The 17,900-nt window shown below is 41.5% G+C and overlaps 1 protein-coding gene across 2 annotated transcripts in view; it reads right to left on the bottom strand.

Moving 5' to 3' along the window:
* Klhl4 (kelch like family member 4) overlaps positions 1-17,900 on the bottom strand; it is an 89,576-nt gene that overhangs the window by 56,788 nt on the left and 14,888 nt on the right. The window lies entirely within an intron of this gene.

Here is a 17,900-nt window from a genome sequence, read left to right as displayed (position 1 = left end):
CTCCAAGACCCTTGGCAGACCCTGCAGTCTCCACGCCCTGCCCCCACGCCCATCCGCCTGAGCCCCAAGCCTCTTCCTGAGACTTAGAGGCCGGCCCCCAGCTCCCATCTTGCTCCGGACTTCCCTTTTGGAACACTGACTTCCCTTTTGGAACACTGGTCTGTCTGAACCAAGTGTGCAGATAAGGCCAAGAACGAACCACAAGGAGATGGGCAGACGTCAAGGCAGAAACATATACAACAAAATGAATAGCAATACAGCATCACCAGGCCCTAGCCCTCCTCCAACACCTAGACCTGAACATCAGAAATTAGAAGAAGCAGAAGAAAACAGCCTTATGAATGACATCATGAAGAAGCTAGAGGCTTGCGTAGAGGAAAAGACAAAAAAATGTGAAGAACGCTGTAAACAACTAGAGGAAAGGGCAAACAAATTAGAAGAAATCAATAAAGTCCTGGAAGAAAACAATAAAATACTGAGAGAAAATCAAGAAAAATCAATGAAACAAATGAAGGAAACAGTCCAAGACCTGAAAAGGGAAATAGAAAAAATGAAGAAGACACAAACAGAGGGAATGCTGGAAATAGAAAATCTGAGAAAACGATTGGGAACTTCAGATGCAAGTATAATCAACAGAATGCAAGAGATGGAAGAGAGGATCTCTAGCGTTGAAGATACAGTAGAAGAAATACATTCATCAGTCAAAGAAAACACTAAAGCCAACAAAGTCATGAACCAAAATGTCCAAGAAATTTGGGACACCATGAAAAGACCAAACCTAAGAATAATAGGGGTCGAAGAAGGAGAAGAATACCAACTCAAGGGCACAGAAAATATATTCAACAAGATCATAGAAGAAAACTTTCCCAACTTAAAGAAGGAAATGCCTATGAAGATACAAGAAGCTTATAGAACACCAAACAGACTAGACCCCCAAAAAAAGTCCCCTCGCCACATAATAGTTAAACAACTAAACGTACAGAATAAAGAAAGAATATTAAGAGCAGCAAAGGAAAAAGGCCAAGTGACATATAAAGGCAAACCCATCAGAATAACACCCGATTTCTCAATGGAGACTTTGAAAGCCAGAAGAACCTGGACAGATGTAATGCAGACACTAAGAGACCATGGATGTCAACCTAGACTAATATACCCAGCAAAACTTTCAATCACCATAGATGGAGTGAACAAGACATTCCATGACAAAGCCAGATTTAAACAATACTTATCCACAAACCCAGCCCTACAGAAAGCACTAGAAGGAAAATTCCAATCTAAGGAAGTCAGATACACCCTCGAAAACACAGGCAACAGATAAAGTCACAGCAGTAAACCCCAACGTATAGAAGTACCCACACATCACCACCAAAGAATAACAGGAATGAACAATCACTGGTCATTAATTTCCCTCAATATCAATGGACTTAATTCACCTATAAAAAGACATAGGCTTACAGAATGGATACGAAAGCAGGACCCATCTTTCTGCTGCATACAAGAAACACATCTCAAATTCAAAGATAGACACTACCTAAAAATAAAAGGCTGGGAAAAGACTTTCCAATCAAACGGTCTTAAGAAACAAGCAGGTGTAGCCATCCTGATATCCAGCAAAATAGACTTCAAACTAAAATCAATCAAAAGAGATCAAGAAGGGCATTACATACTCATCACAGGAAAGATCCACCAAGATGAGGTCTCAATTCTGAATATTTATGCCCCAAACACAAGGGCACCCACATATGTAAAAGAAACATTACTAAAGCTTAAATCACATATAAAACCCCACACATTAATAGTGGGAGACCTCAACACCCCACTTTCACCACTGGACAGATCTCCCAAATTGAAACTTAACAGAGAAATAAAGGACTTAACTGATGTCATGACTCAAATGGACTTAATCGATATCTACAGAACATTCCATCCTAACAAAAAAGAATATACCTTCTTCTCAGCACCCCATGGAACCTTCTCTAAAATTGACCACATACTTGGCCACAAAACAAATCTAAACAGATACAAAAGAATTGGAATAACCTCCTGTGTTCTATCAGACCACCATGGTCTAAAGTTGGATTTCAACAACAACAAAAACTACAGAAAACCTGCAATCTCATGGAAACTGAATAATACCCAACTGAATCACCAATGGGTTAAGGAAGAAATAAAGAAAGAAATTAAAGACTTCCTAGAGATCAATGAAAATGAAGACACCACATATCCAAATTTATGGGACACTATGAAAGCAGTACTAAGAGGGAAATTCATAGCACTAAATGCCCACATAAATAAGTTGGAGAAATCTCACACTAGAGACTTAACAGCATACCTGAAAGCTCTAGAACAAGAAGAAGCACAGTCTCCCAGGAAAAATAGACGCCAGGAAATTATCAAAGTGAGAGCTGAAATCAATAAAATAGAAACAAAGAGAACAATACAAAAAATTAATGAAACAAAGAGTTGGTTCTTTGAGAAAATCAACAAGATAGACAAGCCCTTATCCAAACTAACCAAAAGACAGAGAGAGAGCATCCAAATCAACAAAATCAGAAATGAAAAGGGGGACATAACAACAGACATTGAGGAAATCCAGAGAATCATCAGGTCATACTTCAAAAACCTCTATTCGACAAAACTGGAAAACCTAAAAGAAATGGATGGCTTTCTGGATAGGTACCACATACCTAAGTTAAATCAAGACCAGATAAACTATTTAAATAGTCCAATAACCCCTAATGAAATAGAAACAGTCATTAAAAGTCTCCCAACCAAAAAAAGCCCAGGACCAGATGGTTTCAGCGCAGAATTCTACCAGATCTTCAAAGAAGAGTTAATACCAATACTCTCTAAATTGTTCCACACAATAGAAACAGAAGGAACATTACCAAACTCCTTCTACGAGGCTACAATTACCCTAATTCCTAAACCAAACAAGGATACAACAAAGAAAGAGAACTACAGACCGATCTCCCTCATGAACATTGATGCAAAAATACTCAATAAAATACTGGCAAACAGACTCCAAGAACACATCAAAACAATTATCCACCATGATCAAGTAGGATTCATTCCAGGGATGCAAGGGTGGTTCAACATACGAAAGTCCGTCAATGTAATACACCATATAAACAAACTCAAAGAAAAAAACCATATGATCATCTCACTGGATGCAGAAAAGGCATTTGACAAAATCCAACACCCCTTCATGATAAAGGTATTGGAGCGATCAGGAATACAGGGAACATACCTAAACATAATAAAGGCAATTTACAGCAAGCCAACAGCCAACATCAAATTAAATGGAGAGAAACTCAAAGCAATTCCACTAAAATCAGGAACGAGGCAAGGCTGTCCACTCTCCCCATACTTATTCAATATAGTACTTGAAGTTCTAGCCAGAGCAATAAGACAACATAAGGAGATTAAGGGGATACAAATTGGAAAGGAAGAAGTCAAGCTTTCCCTATTTGCAGATGACATGATAGTATACTTGAGCGACCCCAAAGATTCCACCAAGGAACTGATACAGCTTATAAACACCTTCAGCAACATAGCAGGATACAAGATCAACTCAAAAAAATCAGTAGCCCTCCTATATACAATGGACAAAGAAGCGGAGAAGGAAATCAGAGATACATCACCCTTTACTATAGCCACAAATGACATAAAATACCTTGGGGTAACACTAACCAAGCAAGTGAAGGACCTATATGACAAGAACTTTAAGTCCCTGAAAAAAGAAATTGAAGAAGATGTCAGAAAATGGAAAGATCTCCCATGCTCATGGATAGGCAGGACTAACATAGTAAAAATGGCAATCTTACCAAAAGCAATCTACAGATTCAATGCAATCCCCATCAAAATACCAACACAATTCTTCACAGACCTGGAAAAAATAATACTCAACTTCATATGGAAAAACAAAAAACCCAGGATAGCCAAAGGAATCCTGTACAATAACACAACTTCTGGAGGCATCACGATCCCTGACTTCAAGCTCTACTATAGAGCTACAGTAATAAAAACAGCTTGGTACTGGCATAAAAACCGACATGTGGACCAATGGAATCGAATTGAAGACCCTGACATTAATCCGCACACCTATGAACATATGATTTTTGACAAAGAAGCCAAAAGTGCACAATGGAAAAAAGAAAGCATCTTCAACAAATGGTGCTGGCAAAACTGGATATCAACATGTAGAAGGCTGCAAATAGATCCATATCTATCACCGTGCACAAAACTTAAGTCCAAGTGGATTAAGGACCTCAACATAAATCCAGCTACTCTGAACCTGCTAGAAGAGAAAGTAGGAAGTAGTCTTGAACGCATTGGCATAGGAGACTACTTCCTAAATAGAACACCAGTAGCACAGACTCTGAGACAAACAATCAATCAATGGGACCTCTTGAAACTGAGAAGCTTTTGTAGAGCAAAGGATACGGTCAACAAGGCAAAGCGACAGCCTACAGAATGGGAAAAGATCTTCACCAACCCCACATCTGACAGAGGACTGATATCCAGAATATATAAGGAATTCAAGAAATTAGACATCAAAATGCCCAACAGTCCAATTAAGAAATGGGCTATAGAACTAAACAGAGAATTCTCAACAGAGGAAACTCAAATGGCCGAAAGACATTTAAGGAACTGCTCAACATCCCTAATCATCAGGGAAATGCAAATCAAAACAACTCTGAGATACCACCTTACGCCTGTCAGAATGGCTAAGATCAAAAACACTGAAGACACCTTATGCTGGAGAGGATGTGGAGCTAGGGGAACTCTCCTCCACTGCTGGTGGGAATGCAAGCTTGTACAACCACTTTGGAAATCAATATGGCGCTTTCTTAGAAAATTGGGAATCAATCTCCCCCAAGATCCAGCTATACCACTCTTGGGCATATACCCAAGAAATGCTCAACCACACCATAAGAGCACTTGTTCAGTTATGTTCATATCAGCATTGTTTGTAATAGCCAGAACATGGAAACAACCCAGATGCCCTTCAACTGAAGAATGGATAAACAAAATGTGGTACATATACACAATGGAATACTACTCAGCAGAGAAAAACAATGGCATCATGAGGTTTGCAGACAAATGGATGGATCTAGAAAAAATCATCCTGAGTGAGGTAACCCAGACTCAGAAAGACAAACATGGTATGTACTCACTCATAGCAGGATACTAGACATGAAACAAGGATGACTTGTCTGCTACTCACATCACCAGGGAGGCTACCTGGAAAACAGGACCCCAAGAAAGACACAGGGATCACCCAATGACAGAGAAATGGAATGAGATCTACATGAACAGCCTGGACATGAGTGGGGGTAATGAAAGGCGAGGGTTGAGGGAAAGAGAGCTTGGGGGAGCGGGAGATCCCAGCTGGATCAACAACAGAGAGGGAGAACAAGGAATAGGAGACCATGGTAAATAAAGACCACATGAGAATAGGAAGAAGCAAAGTGCTAGAGAGGCCCACAGAAATCCACAAAGATACCCACACAACAGACTGCTGGCAGTGGTCGAGAGACAGCCTGAACTGACCTACTCTGGTGATGGGATGGCCAAACACCCTAATTGTTGTGCTAGAAACCTCATCCAACTACTGAGGGATCTGGATGCAGAAATCCATGACTAGGCCCCGGGTGGATCTCTGGGAGTCCAATTAGCGAGAATGAGGAGGGTTTATATGAACGAGAATTGTTGAGACCAAGGTTGGATAAAGCACAGGGACAAATAGCCAAATGAATGGAAACACATGAACTATGAACCAATGGCTGAGGGGTCCCCACTGGATCAGGCCCTCTGAATGGATGAGACAGTTGATTGACTTGATCTGTTTGGGAGGCACCCAGGCAGTGGGACCAGATCTTGTGCTCATTGCATGAGTTGGCTGTTTGAAACCTGGGGCCTATGCAGGATTGTTTGGCTCGGCCTGGGAGGAGGGGACTAGACCTACCTGGATTGAGTCTACCAGGTTGACCTCAGTCTGTGGGGAAGGCTTTGCCCTGGAGGAGATGGGAATGGGGGGGGGGGTTGGGGGGAAGGTGAGGGGGACGGGAGGGGGGAGAACAAGGGAATCCGTGGCTGATATGTAGAACTGAATTGTATTGCAAAATAAATTAAGAATAAAAAAAAAAAAAAAAAAAAAAAAAAAAAAAAAAAAAAAAAGAGAAGGGGGGATATAGGAGAGGGATTGGAGTGAAAAAGGAGAGCAAATTTGATTCAAAATTATATTATGTATAAATATTAAATAAAATATTTTTAAACTAAAGTTTAAAATGGTCTTTTCCTAAATGTCTACATTGAACAATAATTAAACTTACCTACCTAATGTGTGCCTTTCAGTTTGCAAATTTCAACCGTCTTTTGCAATAAGGCAAAATATAAAGAAATGGATTCATGAATAAGGGGATTGAAATTTGTGGAAACAGCAAAATTAATACATGTGTGCATGTATGTAATTATCAGCAACATCTGGAGAGGGTTTATAGTATAGAAGGAGGATACTAGATTTGTTAATACGACAAATGAGTGAGAGTATATAATATATATTTATAACTCACAAATTAAAAACTGGTGACAATCATAACTTGTTTTATAGTGCTGAGTATCAAATTGAATAGTAAGTTTGTCACTGTTCTTTGAACTGTAAAGCTATCTCATCCACTGAGTTATACTTGTCCTAGAATTTGTTCATAAACTATAATGTAATGCTATTTTTAACATGATAGATTATTCTAAAATAAATGCTAGGTATAATAAGTTCAAATATATGAAACGGGGTAATATACTTGCTATGAACAGTTCACAGTATAGTGTGGAATGCAAGTGACAAAAAGACTATTACAACTTCCTTGCCCCGGACCCCATCCCTGGGCACCAGCCACTCCAGGGAAGACCTGCACAACTCGGCCCCAGGTTCTGGCCACCGGGCAGGTTCCCTGCTAGCCCCACCGGGAAGGATCCCCTTCTCCAAGACCCCTGGCAGGCCCTGCAGTCTCCACGCATTGCCCCCACTCCCATCCGCCTGAGCCCCAAGCCTCTTCCTGAGACTTAGAGGCCGGCCCCCAGCTCCCATCTTGCTCCAGACTTCCCTTTTGGAAAACTGACTTAGAGGCCGGCCCCCAGCTCCCATCTTGCTCCGGACTTCCCTTTTGGAAAACTGGTGAGTACCCTTCCTTGCCCCAGACCCCATCCCTGGGCACCAGCCACTCCAGGGAAGACCTGCCCAACTTGGCCCCAGGTTCTGGCCACCGGGCAGGTTCCCTGCTAGCCCCACCGGGAAGGATCCCCTTCTCCAAGACCCCTGGCAGGCCCTGCAGTCTCCACGCCCTGCCCCCACGCCCATCCGCCTGAGCCCCAAGCCTCTTCCTGAGACTTAGAGGCCGGCCCCCAGCTCCCATCTTGCTCTGGACTTCCCTTTTGGAAAACTGGTGAGTACCCTTCCTTGCCCCAGACCCCATCCCTGGGCACCAGCCACTCCAGGGAAGACCTGCCCAACTTGGCCCCAGGTTCTGGCCACCGGGCAGGTTCCCTGCTAGCCCCACCTGGAAGGATCCCCTTCTCCAAGACCCCTGGCAGGCCCTGCAGTCCCCACGCCCTGCCCCCACTCCCATCCCCCTGAGCCCCAAGCCTCTTCCTGAGACTTAGAGGCTGGCCCCCAGCTCCCATCTTGCTCCGGACTTCCCTTTTGGAAAACTGGTGAGTGCCCTTCCTTGCCCCGGACCCCATCCCTGGGCACCAGCCACTCCAGGGAAGACCTGCCCAACTTGGCCCCAGGTTCTGGCTACCCGGCAGGTTCCCTGCTAGCCCCACCGGGAAGGATCCCCTTCTCCAAGACCCCTGGCAGGCCCTGCAGTCTCCACGCCCTGCCCCCACGCCCATCCGCCTGAGCCCCAAGCCTCTTCCTGAGACTTAGAGGCCGGCCCCCAGCTCCCATCTTGCTCCGGACTTCCCTTTTGGAAAACTGGTGAGTACCCTTCCTTGCCCCGGACCCCATCCCTGGGCACCAGCCACTCCAGGGAAGACCTGCCCAACTTGGCCCCAGGTTCTGGCCACCGGGCAGGTTCCCTGCTAGCCCCACCGGGAAGGATCCCCTTCTCCAAGACCCCTGGCAGGCCCTGCAGTCTCCACGCCCTGCCCCCACTCCCATCCCCCTGAGCCCCAAGCCTCTTCCTGAGACTTAGAGGCTGGCCCCCAGCTCCCATCTTGCTCCGGACTTCCCTTTTGGAAAACTGGTGAGTGCCCTTCCTTGCCCCGGACCCCATCCCTGGGCACCAGCCACTCCAGGGAAGACCTGCCCAACTTGACCCCAGGTTCTGGCCACCGGGCAGGTTCCCTGCTAGCCCCACCGGGAAGGATCCCCTTCTCCAAGACCCCTGGCACGCCCTGTAGTCTCCACGCCCTGCCCCCACGCCCATCCGCCTGAGCCCCAAGCCTCTTCCTGAGACTTAGAGGCTGGCCCCCAGCTCCCATCTTGCTCCTGACTTCCCTTTTGGAAAACTGGTGAGTGCCCTTCCTTGCCCCGACCCCATCCCTGGGCACCAGCCACTCCAGGGAAGACCTGCCCAACTCGGCCCCAGGTTCTGGCCACCGGGCAGGTTCCCTGCTAGCCCCACCGGGAAGGATCCCCTTCTCCAAGACCCCTGGCAGGCCCTGCAGTCTCCACACCCTGCCCCCACGCCCATCCGCCTGAGCCCCAAGCCTCTTCCTGAGACTTAGAGGCCGGCCCCCAGCTCCCATCTTGCTCCGGACTTCCCTTTTGGAAAACTGTGTGCGGATAAGGCCAGTAACGAAGCACAAGGAGATGGGCAGACGTCAAGGCAGAAACATATACAACAAAATGAATAGCAATACAACATCACCAGGCCCTAGCCCTCCTCCAACACCTAGACCTGAACATCAGAAATTGGAAGAAGCAGAAGAAAACAGCCTTATGAATGACATCATGAAGAAGCTAGAGGCTTGTGTAGAGGAAAAGACAAAAAAATGTGAAGAACGCTGTAAACAACTAGAGGAAAGGGCAAACAAATTAGAAGAAATCAATAAAGTCCTGGAAGAAAACAATAAAATACTGAGAGAAAATCAAGAAAAATCAATGAAACAAATGAAGGAAACAGTCCAAGACCTGAAAAGGGAAATAGAAAAAATGAAGAAGACATAAACAGAGGGAATGCTGGAAATAGAAAATCTGAGAAAACGATTGGGAACTTCAGATGCAAGTATAATCAACAGAATGCAAGAGATGGAAGAGAGGATCTCTAGCGTTGAAGATACAGTAGAAGAAATACATTCATCAGTCAAAGAAAACACTAAAGCCAACAAAGTCATGAACCAAAATGTCCAAGAAATTTGGGACACCATGAAAAGACCAAACCTAAGAATAATAGGGGTCGAAGAAGGAGAAGAATACCAACTCAAGGGCACAGAAAATATATTCAACAAGATCATAGAAGAAAACTTTCCCAACTTAAAGAAGGAAATGCCTATGAAGATACAAGAAGCTTATAGAACACCAAACAGACTAGACCCCAAAAAAAAGTCCCCTCGCCACATAATAGTTAAACAACTAAACATACAGAATAAAGAAAGAATATTAAGAGCAGCAAAGGAAAAAGGCCAAGTGACATATAAAGGCAAACCCATCAGAATAACACCCGATTTCTCAATGGAGACTTTGAAAGCCAGAAGAACCTGGACAGATGTAATGCAGACACTAAGAGACCATGGATGTCAGCCTAGACTAATATACCCAGCAAAACTTTCAATCACCATAGATGGAGTGAACAAGACATTCCATGACAAAGCCAGATTTAAACAATACTTATCCACAAACCCAGCCCTACAGAAAGCACTAGAAGGAAAATTCCAACCTAAGGAAGTCAGATACACCCTCGAAAACACAGGCAACAGATAAAGCCACAGCAGTAAACCCCAACGTATAGAAGTACCCACACATCACCACCAAAAAATAACAGGAATGAACAATCACTGGTCATTAATTTCCCTCAATATCAATGGACTTAATTCACCTATAAAAAGACATAGGCTTACAGAATGGATACGAAAGCAGGACCCATCTTTCTGCTGCATACAAGAAACACATCTCAAATTCGAAGATAGACACTACCTAAAAATAAAAGGCTGGGAAAAGACTTTCCAATCAAACGGTCTTAAGAAACAAGCGGGTGTAGCCATCCTGATATCCAGCAAAATAGACTTCAAACTAAAATCAATCAAAAGAGATCAAGAAGGGCATTACATACTCATCACAGGAAAGATCCACCAAGATGAAGTCTCAATTCTGAATATTTATGCCCCAAACACAAGGGCACCCACATATGTAAAAGAAACATTACTAAAGCTTAAATCACATATAAAACCCCACACATTAATAGTGGGAGACCTCAACACCCCACTTTCACCACTGGACAGATCTCCCAAATTGAAACTTAACAGAGAAATAAAGGACTTAACTGATGTCATGACTCAAATGGACTTAATCGATATCTACAGAACATTCCATCCTAACAAAAAAGAATATACCTTCTTCTCAGCACCCCATGGAACCTTCTCTAAAATTGACCACATACTTGGCCACAAAACAAATCTAAACAGATACAAAAGAATTGGAATAACCTCCTGTGTTCTATCAGACCACCATGGTCTAAAGTTGGACTTCAACAACAACAAAAACTACAGAAAACCTGCAATCTCATGGAAACTGAATAATACCCAACTGAATCACCAATGGGTTAAGGAAGAAATAAAGAAAGAAATTAAAGACTTCCTAGAGATCAATGAAAATGAAGACACCACATATCCAAATTTATGGGACACTATGAAAGCAGTACTAAGAGGGAAATTCATAGCACTAAATGCCCACATAAATAAGTTGGAGAAATCTCACACTAGAGACTTAACAGCACACCTGAAAGCTCTAGAACAAGAAGAAGCAAAGTCTCCCAGGAAAAATAGACGCCAGGAAATTATCAAAGTGAGAGCTGAAATCAATAAAATAGAAACAAAGAGAACAATACAAAAAATTAATGAAACAAAGAGTTGGTTCTTTGAGAAAATCAACAAGATAGACAAGCCCTTATCCAAACTAACCAAAAGACAGAGAGAGAGCATCCAAATCAACAAAATCAGAAATGAAAGGGGGGACATAACAACAGACATTGAGGAAATCCAGAGAATCATCAGGTCATACTTCAAAAACCTCTATTCGACAAAACTGGAAAACCTAAAAGAAATGGATAACTTTCTGGATAGGTACCACATACCTAAGTTAAATCAAGACCAGATAAACTATTTAAATAGTCCAATAACCCCTAACGAAATAGAAACAGTCATTAAAAGTCTCCCAACCAAAAAAAGCCCAGGACCAGATGGTTTCAGCGCAGAATTCTACCAGATCTTCAAAGAAGAGTTAATACCAATACTCTCTAAATTGTTCCACACAATAGAAACAGAAGGAACATTACCAAACTCCTTCTACGAGGCTACAATTACCCTAATTCCTAAACCAAACAAGGATACAACAAAGAAAGAGAACTACAGACCGATCTCCCTCATGAACATTGATGCAAAAATACTCAATAAAATACTGGCAAACAGACTCCAAGAACACATCAAAACAATTATCCACCATGATCAAGTAGGATTCATTCCAGGGATGCAAGGGTGGTTCAACATACGAAAGTCCGTCAATATAATACACCATATAAACAAACTCAAAGAAAAAAACCATATGATCATCTCACTGGATGCAGAAAAGGCATTTGACAAAATCCAACACCCCTTCATGATAAAGGTATTAGAGCGATCAGGAATACAGGGAACATACCTAAACATAATAAAGGCAATTTACAGCAAGCCAACAGCCAACATCAAATTAAATGGAGAGAAACTCAAAGCAATTCCACTAAAATCAGGAACGAGGCAAGGCTGTCCACTCTCCCCATACTTATTCAATATAGTACTTGAAGTTCTAGCCAGAGCAATAAGACAACATAAGGAGATTAAGGGGATACAAATTGGAAAGGAAGAAGTCAAGCTTTCCCTATTTGCAGATGACATGATAGTATACTTGAGCGACCCCAAAGATTCCACCAAGGAACTGATACAGCTTATAAACACGTTCAGCAACATAGCAGGATACAAGATCAACTCAAAAAAATCAGTAGCCCTCCTATATACAATGGACAAAGAAGTGGAGAAGGAAATCAGAGATACATCACCCTTTACTATAGCCACAAATGACATAAAATACCTTGGGGTAACACTAACCAAGCAAGTGAAGGACCTATATGACAAGAACTTTAAGTCCCTGAAAAAAGAAATTGAAGAAGATGTCAGAAAATGGAAAGATCTCCCATGCTCATAGATAGGCAGGACTAACATAGTAAAAATGGCAATCTTACCAAAAGCAATCTACAGATTCAATGCAATCCCCATCAAAATACCAACACAATTCTTCACAGACCTGGAAAGAATACTACTCAAATTCATATGGAAAAACAAAAAACCCAGGATAGCCAAAGGAATCCTGTACAATAACACAACTTCTGGAGGCATCACGATCCCTGACTTCAAGCTCTACTATAGAGCTACAGTAATAAAAACAGCTTGGTACTGGCATAGAAACCGACATGTGGACCAATGGAATCGAATTGAAGACCCTGACATTAATCCGCACACCTATGAACATATAATTTTTGACAAAGAAGCCAAAAGTGCACAATGGAAAAAAGAAAGCATCTTCAACAAATGGTGCTGGCAAAACTGGATATCAACATGTAGAAGGCTGCAAATAGATCCATATCTATCACCGTGCACAAAACTTAAGTCCAAGTGGATCAAGGACCTCAACATAAATCCAGCTACTCTGAACCTGCTAGAAGAGAAAGTAGGAAGTAGTCTTGAATGCATTGGCATTGGAGACTACTTCCTAAATAGAACACCAGTAGCACAGACTCTGAGAGAAACAATCAATCAATGGGACCTTTTGAAACTGAGAAGCTTTTGTAGAGCAAAGGATACGGTCAACAAGGCAAAGCGACAGCCTACAGAATGGGAAAAGATCTTCACCAACCCCACATCTGACAGAGGACTGATATCCAGAATATATAAGGAACTCAAGAAATTAGACATCAAAATGCCCAACAGTCCAATTAAGAAATGGGCTATAGAACTAAACAGAGAATTCTCAACAGAGGAAACTCAAATGGCCGAAAGACATTTAAGGAATTGCCCATCATCCCTAATCATCAGGGAAATGCAAATCAAAACAACTCTGAGATACCACCTTACGCCTGTCAGAATGGCTAAGATCAAAAACACTGAAGACACCTTATGCTGGAGAGGATGTGGAGCTAGGGGAACTCTCCTCCACTGCTGGTGGGAATGCAAGCTTGTACAACCACTTTGGAAATCAATATGGCGCTTTCTTAGAAAATTGGGAATCAATCTCCCCCAAGATCCAGCTATACCACTCTTGGGCATATACCCAAGAAATGCTCAACCACACCATAAGAGCACTTGTTCAGCTATGTTCATATCAGCATTGTTTGTAATAGCCAGAACATGGAAACAACCCAGATGCCCTTCAACTGAAGAGTGGATAAACAAAATGTGGTACATATACACAATGGAATACTACTCAGCAGAGAAAAACAATGGCATCATGAGGTTTGCAGACAAATGGATGGATCTAGAAAAAATCATCCTGAGTGAGGTAACCCAGACTCAGAAAGACAAACATGGTATGTACTCACTCATAGCAGGATACTAGACATGAAACAAGGATGAATTGTCTGCTACTCACATCACCAGGGAGGCTACCCGGAAAACAGGACCCCAAGAAAGACACAGGGATCGCCCAATGACAGAGAAATGGAATGAGATCTACATGAACAGCCTGGACATGAGTGGGGGTAATGAAAGGCAAGGGTCGAGGGAAAGAGAGCTTGGGGGAGCGGGAGATCCCAGCTGGATCAACAACAGAGAGGGAGAACAAGGAATAGGAGACCATGGTAAATGAAGACCACATGAGAACAGGAAGAAGCAAAGTGCTAGAGAGGCCCACAGAAATCCACAAAGATACCCACACAACAGACTGTCGGCAATGGTCGAGAGACAGCCCGAACTGACCTACTCTGGTGATGGGATGGCCAAACACCCTAATTGTTGTGCTAGAAACCTCATCCAACTACTGAGGGATCTGGATGCAGAGATCCATGACTAGGCCCCGGGTGGATCTCTGGGAGTCCAATCAACGAGAATGAGGAGGGTTTATATGAGCGAGAATTGTTGAGACCAAGGTTGGATAAAGCACAGGGACAAATAGCCAAATGAATGGAAACACATGAACTATGAACCAATGGCTGAGGGGTCCACACTGGATCAGGCCCTCCGAATGGGTGAGACAGTTGATTGGCTTGATCTGTTTGGGAGGCATCCAGGCAGTGGGACCAGATCTTGTGCTCATTGCATGAGTTGGCTGTTTGAAACCTGGGGCCTATGCAGGATTGTTTGGCTTGGCCTGGGAGGAGGGTACTAGACCTACCTGGACTGAGTCTACCAGGTTGACCTCAGTCTGTGGGGAAGGCTTTGCCCTGGAGGAGATGGGAATGGGGGGGGGGGGGGCGTTGGGGGGAAGGTGAGGGGGGACGGGAGGGGGGAGAACAAGGGAATCTGTGACCGATATGTAGAACTGAATTGTATAGCAAAATAAATTAAAATAAATTAAAGAAAAAAAAAAGACTATTACAATATTTTGATACCTTAGCATGATTTCTATACTATAGTGTACAGACTATGGAGTATTGCTGATAACAGACCCTTCTCTACTGGTTAGGTTTAATTGCACCCATATATATATATATATATATATATATTATTTAAATGAGTGCTATCAAATTCAGAATAAATCTAAAATAAAATATCCAAGAAGAAAAGAAGTATGAACAAATAGTATAAATTTAAGTATCTGAATGATGTAAGGCATATGGGTTTTCAAATGTTGCAAATAGCAAAACAAACAGATAGATAATACAACTGTGTGTTAGAGAGGAATAGGTTTATGGAAGAAGTAGAATCTATTCTGGCTGAAAGGACATGACATGGCTGATTCATACATGAACTCGCATTAGCTGTAGCTGACTTCATAATTTCTTTTTTTTTTTTTTTTTTTGGTTTTTAGAGACAGGGTTTCTCTGTGCAGCTTTGTGCCTTTCCTGGATCTTGGTCTGCAGACCAGGCTGGCCTCAAACTCACAAATATCCACCTGCCTCTGCCTCCCAAGTGCTGGGATTAAAGGCGTGTGCCACCACCGCCCGGCTGCTGACTTCATAATTTCTGCATAAGATCACACCATTCAAATTTCCAGCATGAACTAGGGGAGGGGCTCAGCAGTCTTCTCCCCCAGCTGAGGAACTACTGGAACTTGATATCTGCTCAGGGAAGTAGAGTCCGCTTTCTTTGAGGCTGCAGCTGCCAGTAGGTTTCCTACACCCTGGTGGGTAGTCCCATAGTCACTAACATATGGGAAGCAATAGTTGGAATAGGGGGATAATTATATAACTAGATATCTAGATACTCCACATAGGCATGCCCAGAGGCTTGTCTGCTGGAAGATTCTAGACCCTATGAAGATGACACTAAATATAATCACGTATTAATTACAGCATTATTCACAAATAGGGAAACACCTAAATTAACAAAGATGGTTTAATGGATAAATCGTGGTTTATTCATCCAATGGAATATTATTCAGTGCTGAGAATCCTGTGATGTGAAATATGGATAAATTTGAATTATTTTGTGCTAGATAGAATTATGCAACAACGGCAGGACAAATACTACATTATTCAACTAATATGGTATATCCTCAAGAGTCAATCTCATAGAAAGATGGAGTGGAACATCAGTTGCTAGGAGGTTATGGGCAATGGCAACATGAAATTGTTCCAGATTGGGTGTAAAGTTTCAGTAATGCAGAAAGAATAAATTACAGAGATCTGCTACATAATATCATTCTATAGTTAATATAGTATTGTACATTTAAATTTGTTAAGCGTTTAGAACTAATTTTAAGTATGCTTGCCACAATTCAACAATGAACAAGTAACATACGGAAAAGTGTATTTGTTGTTTACAAATGAACATGTTCCTATTGAAAGCAGTAACAGAAAGGCCATGGCTATTTACAGCTAAACAAAAGACAATGACAGCCTTGAAAGAGAGGAAGTAATCTCCAAAAATAAAAGCGGGAAATCAGCTAGATGTATGAGGGCAGAATATCTGGGCTGTGAAATGTTTTTCTACTAGTCTTTAAGTAATTCTTTGCTTACCTAATTTTATGTTACGAGGAATCTTAAAGGAAGGATGAAGTAATATTGTAATAGGATTCTAAAAACAAGTGCCTGTTGGCAATATTACCATTAAGTAGTGTGATTTTATTTTTATACAAATGCATCCTTACATAAAAGAGCTAGTCATTTATGAAAGTAGTAGGCACCTAAATTATATACTTCAAATGAGAAGTATATATTTACACATACACACAGACAGACAGACAGACACACACACACACACACACACACACACACACACACATTCATCAGTAGATAACATACTGGGATTAAAAGTTTAGTTCTTGCAAGCTTGTTTTCCTAATTTAGTTAAACATGTTATTTATGACTTTTGGGATATACTGTTATTTAGAACTTACTACTGTATTATTATAGTTATTGGTATACACAATTTGTTCTTCCCTAGAATGGAAACAAATAGAAAGCAAGTTTTTAGGATGTATTTTCCATTTTGACCTTTTATACATTTATTATACATTCTACAAATATCTATTGAACTTAAGGATCATGTATGGAAATACTTTACATGCTCTTTTACTGTTTTATATCAGTGCAAAACAACTTGCAGTCAGCTTATTTTAGTTCCTTTAACAGTGTTCAGAGCATCCTGACATAACAAAATGAGTCTAAATGCAGTGTGAAATCGAAACACTTCTAAAAGAGTAAGCAAGAGTCATCTACTGAGAATTTTAAGAAAGTTCAAAGCTCTAAGGAACTCAGAGAAGTCTGCCAACTTGAGAGCACTTTTCACGTCTTTCTCTTCGGGCAATATTAATTTTGTGTCTCCCAGCATGCTAGAATAGTTACATTTTGTGGGCTAAATAAGACAAGCTAGCCATTTTTCATGAAGCATTAATTATGATTCTATTTTATGATTTTGAAATGGACTATGAAAAATTTGAAATTCAACATATGTAAATATAGTTTTATTGAAACTAATTCATGTACAATTTGCAAAAGTGAACAGATGACCACAAAACCTTAATATTTATTCTTTGTGTTTTTGCAGAAAAAAATAAAATTTACATATGTTCTAAAAATTTGGCTAAATTCATTTTTTTCAGGATGTGCTCTAGAACACATAGAAAAAACTAAAATAACATTTATTATCATGTCTTATGCATTTGATAATTTCATTTAATATAATACAAATAAGGCAATGATGGAATAAGATAATAATTCAATTTCTCTTTTTTTCTTAATGCTTTTTCTTTGAAACATCATGAAAACCCTTTAAGGAACATATATACAAGATAAACATGACCGCACAATGAAAATAACATAATTAGAGTCATTTATGCTTGTCAGCTAATGTTAAACGTGAAGTTCTGGGAGTCTGACTCACTATGGGGCTAGAAGGAATGGTAAGTATTCCTCTCCTTGTTTCTCACCCTCTCCTTCAAGAGAATCCACACCAACCTCCTCATAATCTTTTCTAGGGCAGCCATGTCTTTAAGAGGCTCACAAAACTCCCCTTCCTCTGTGCCCTTGCCAACATATCAGTGCACA

The sequence above is a fragment of the Peromyscus californicus genome, unplaced genomic scaffold (genome assembly GCF_007827085.1).
Source record: "Peromyscus californicus insignis strain IS unplaced genomic scaffold, ASM782708v3 Scaffold_10__1_contigs__length_136768540, whole genome shotgun sequence".
Classification (NCBI taxonomy): Eukaryota; Metazoa; Chordata; class Mammalia; order Rodentia; family Cricetidae; genus Peromyscus; species Peromyscus californicus.
The sequence above is the reverse complement of the archived record's forward strand: the minus strand, read 5'-3'. Positions and strand labels throughout refer to the sequence as shown.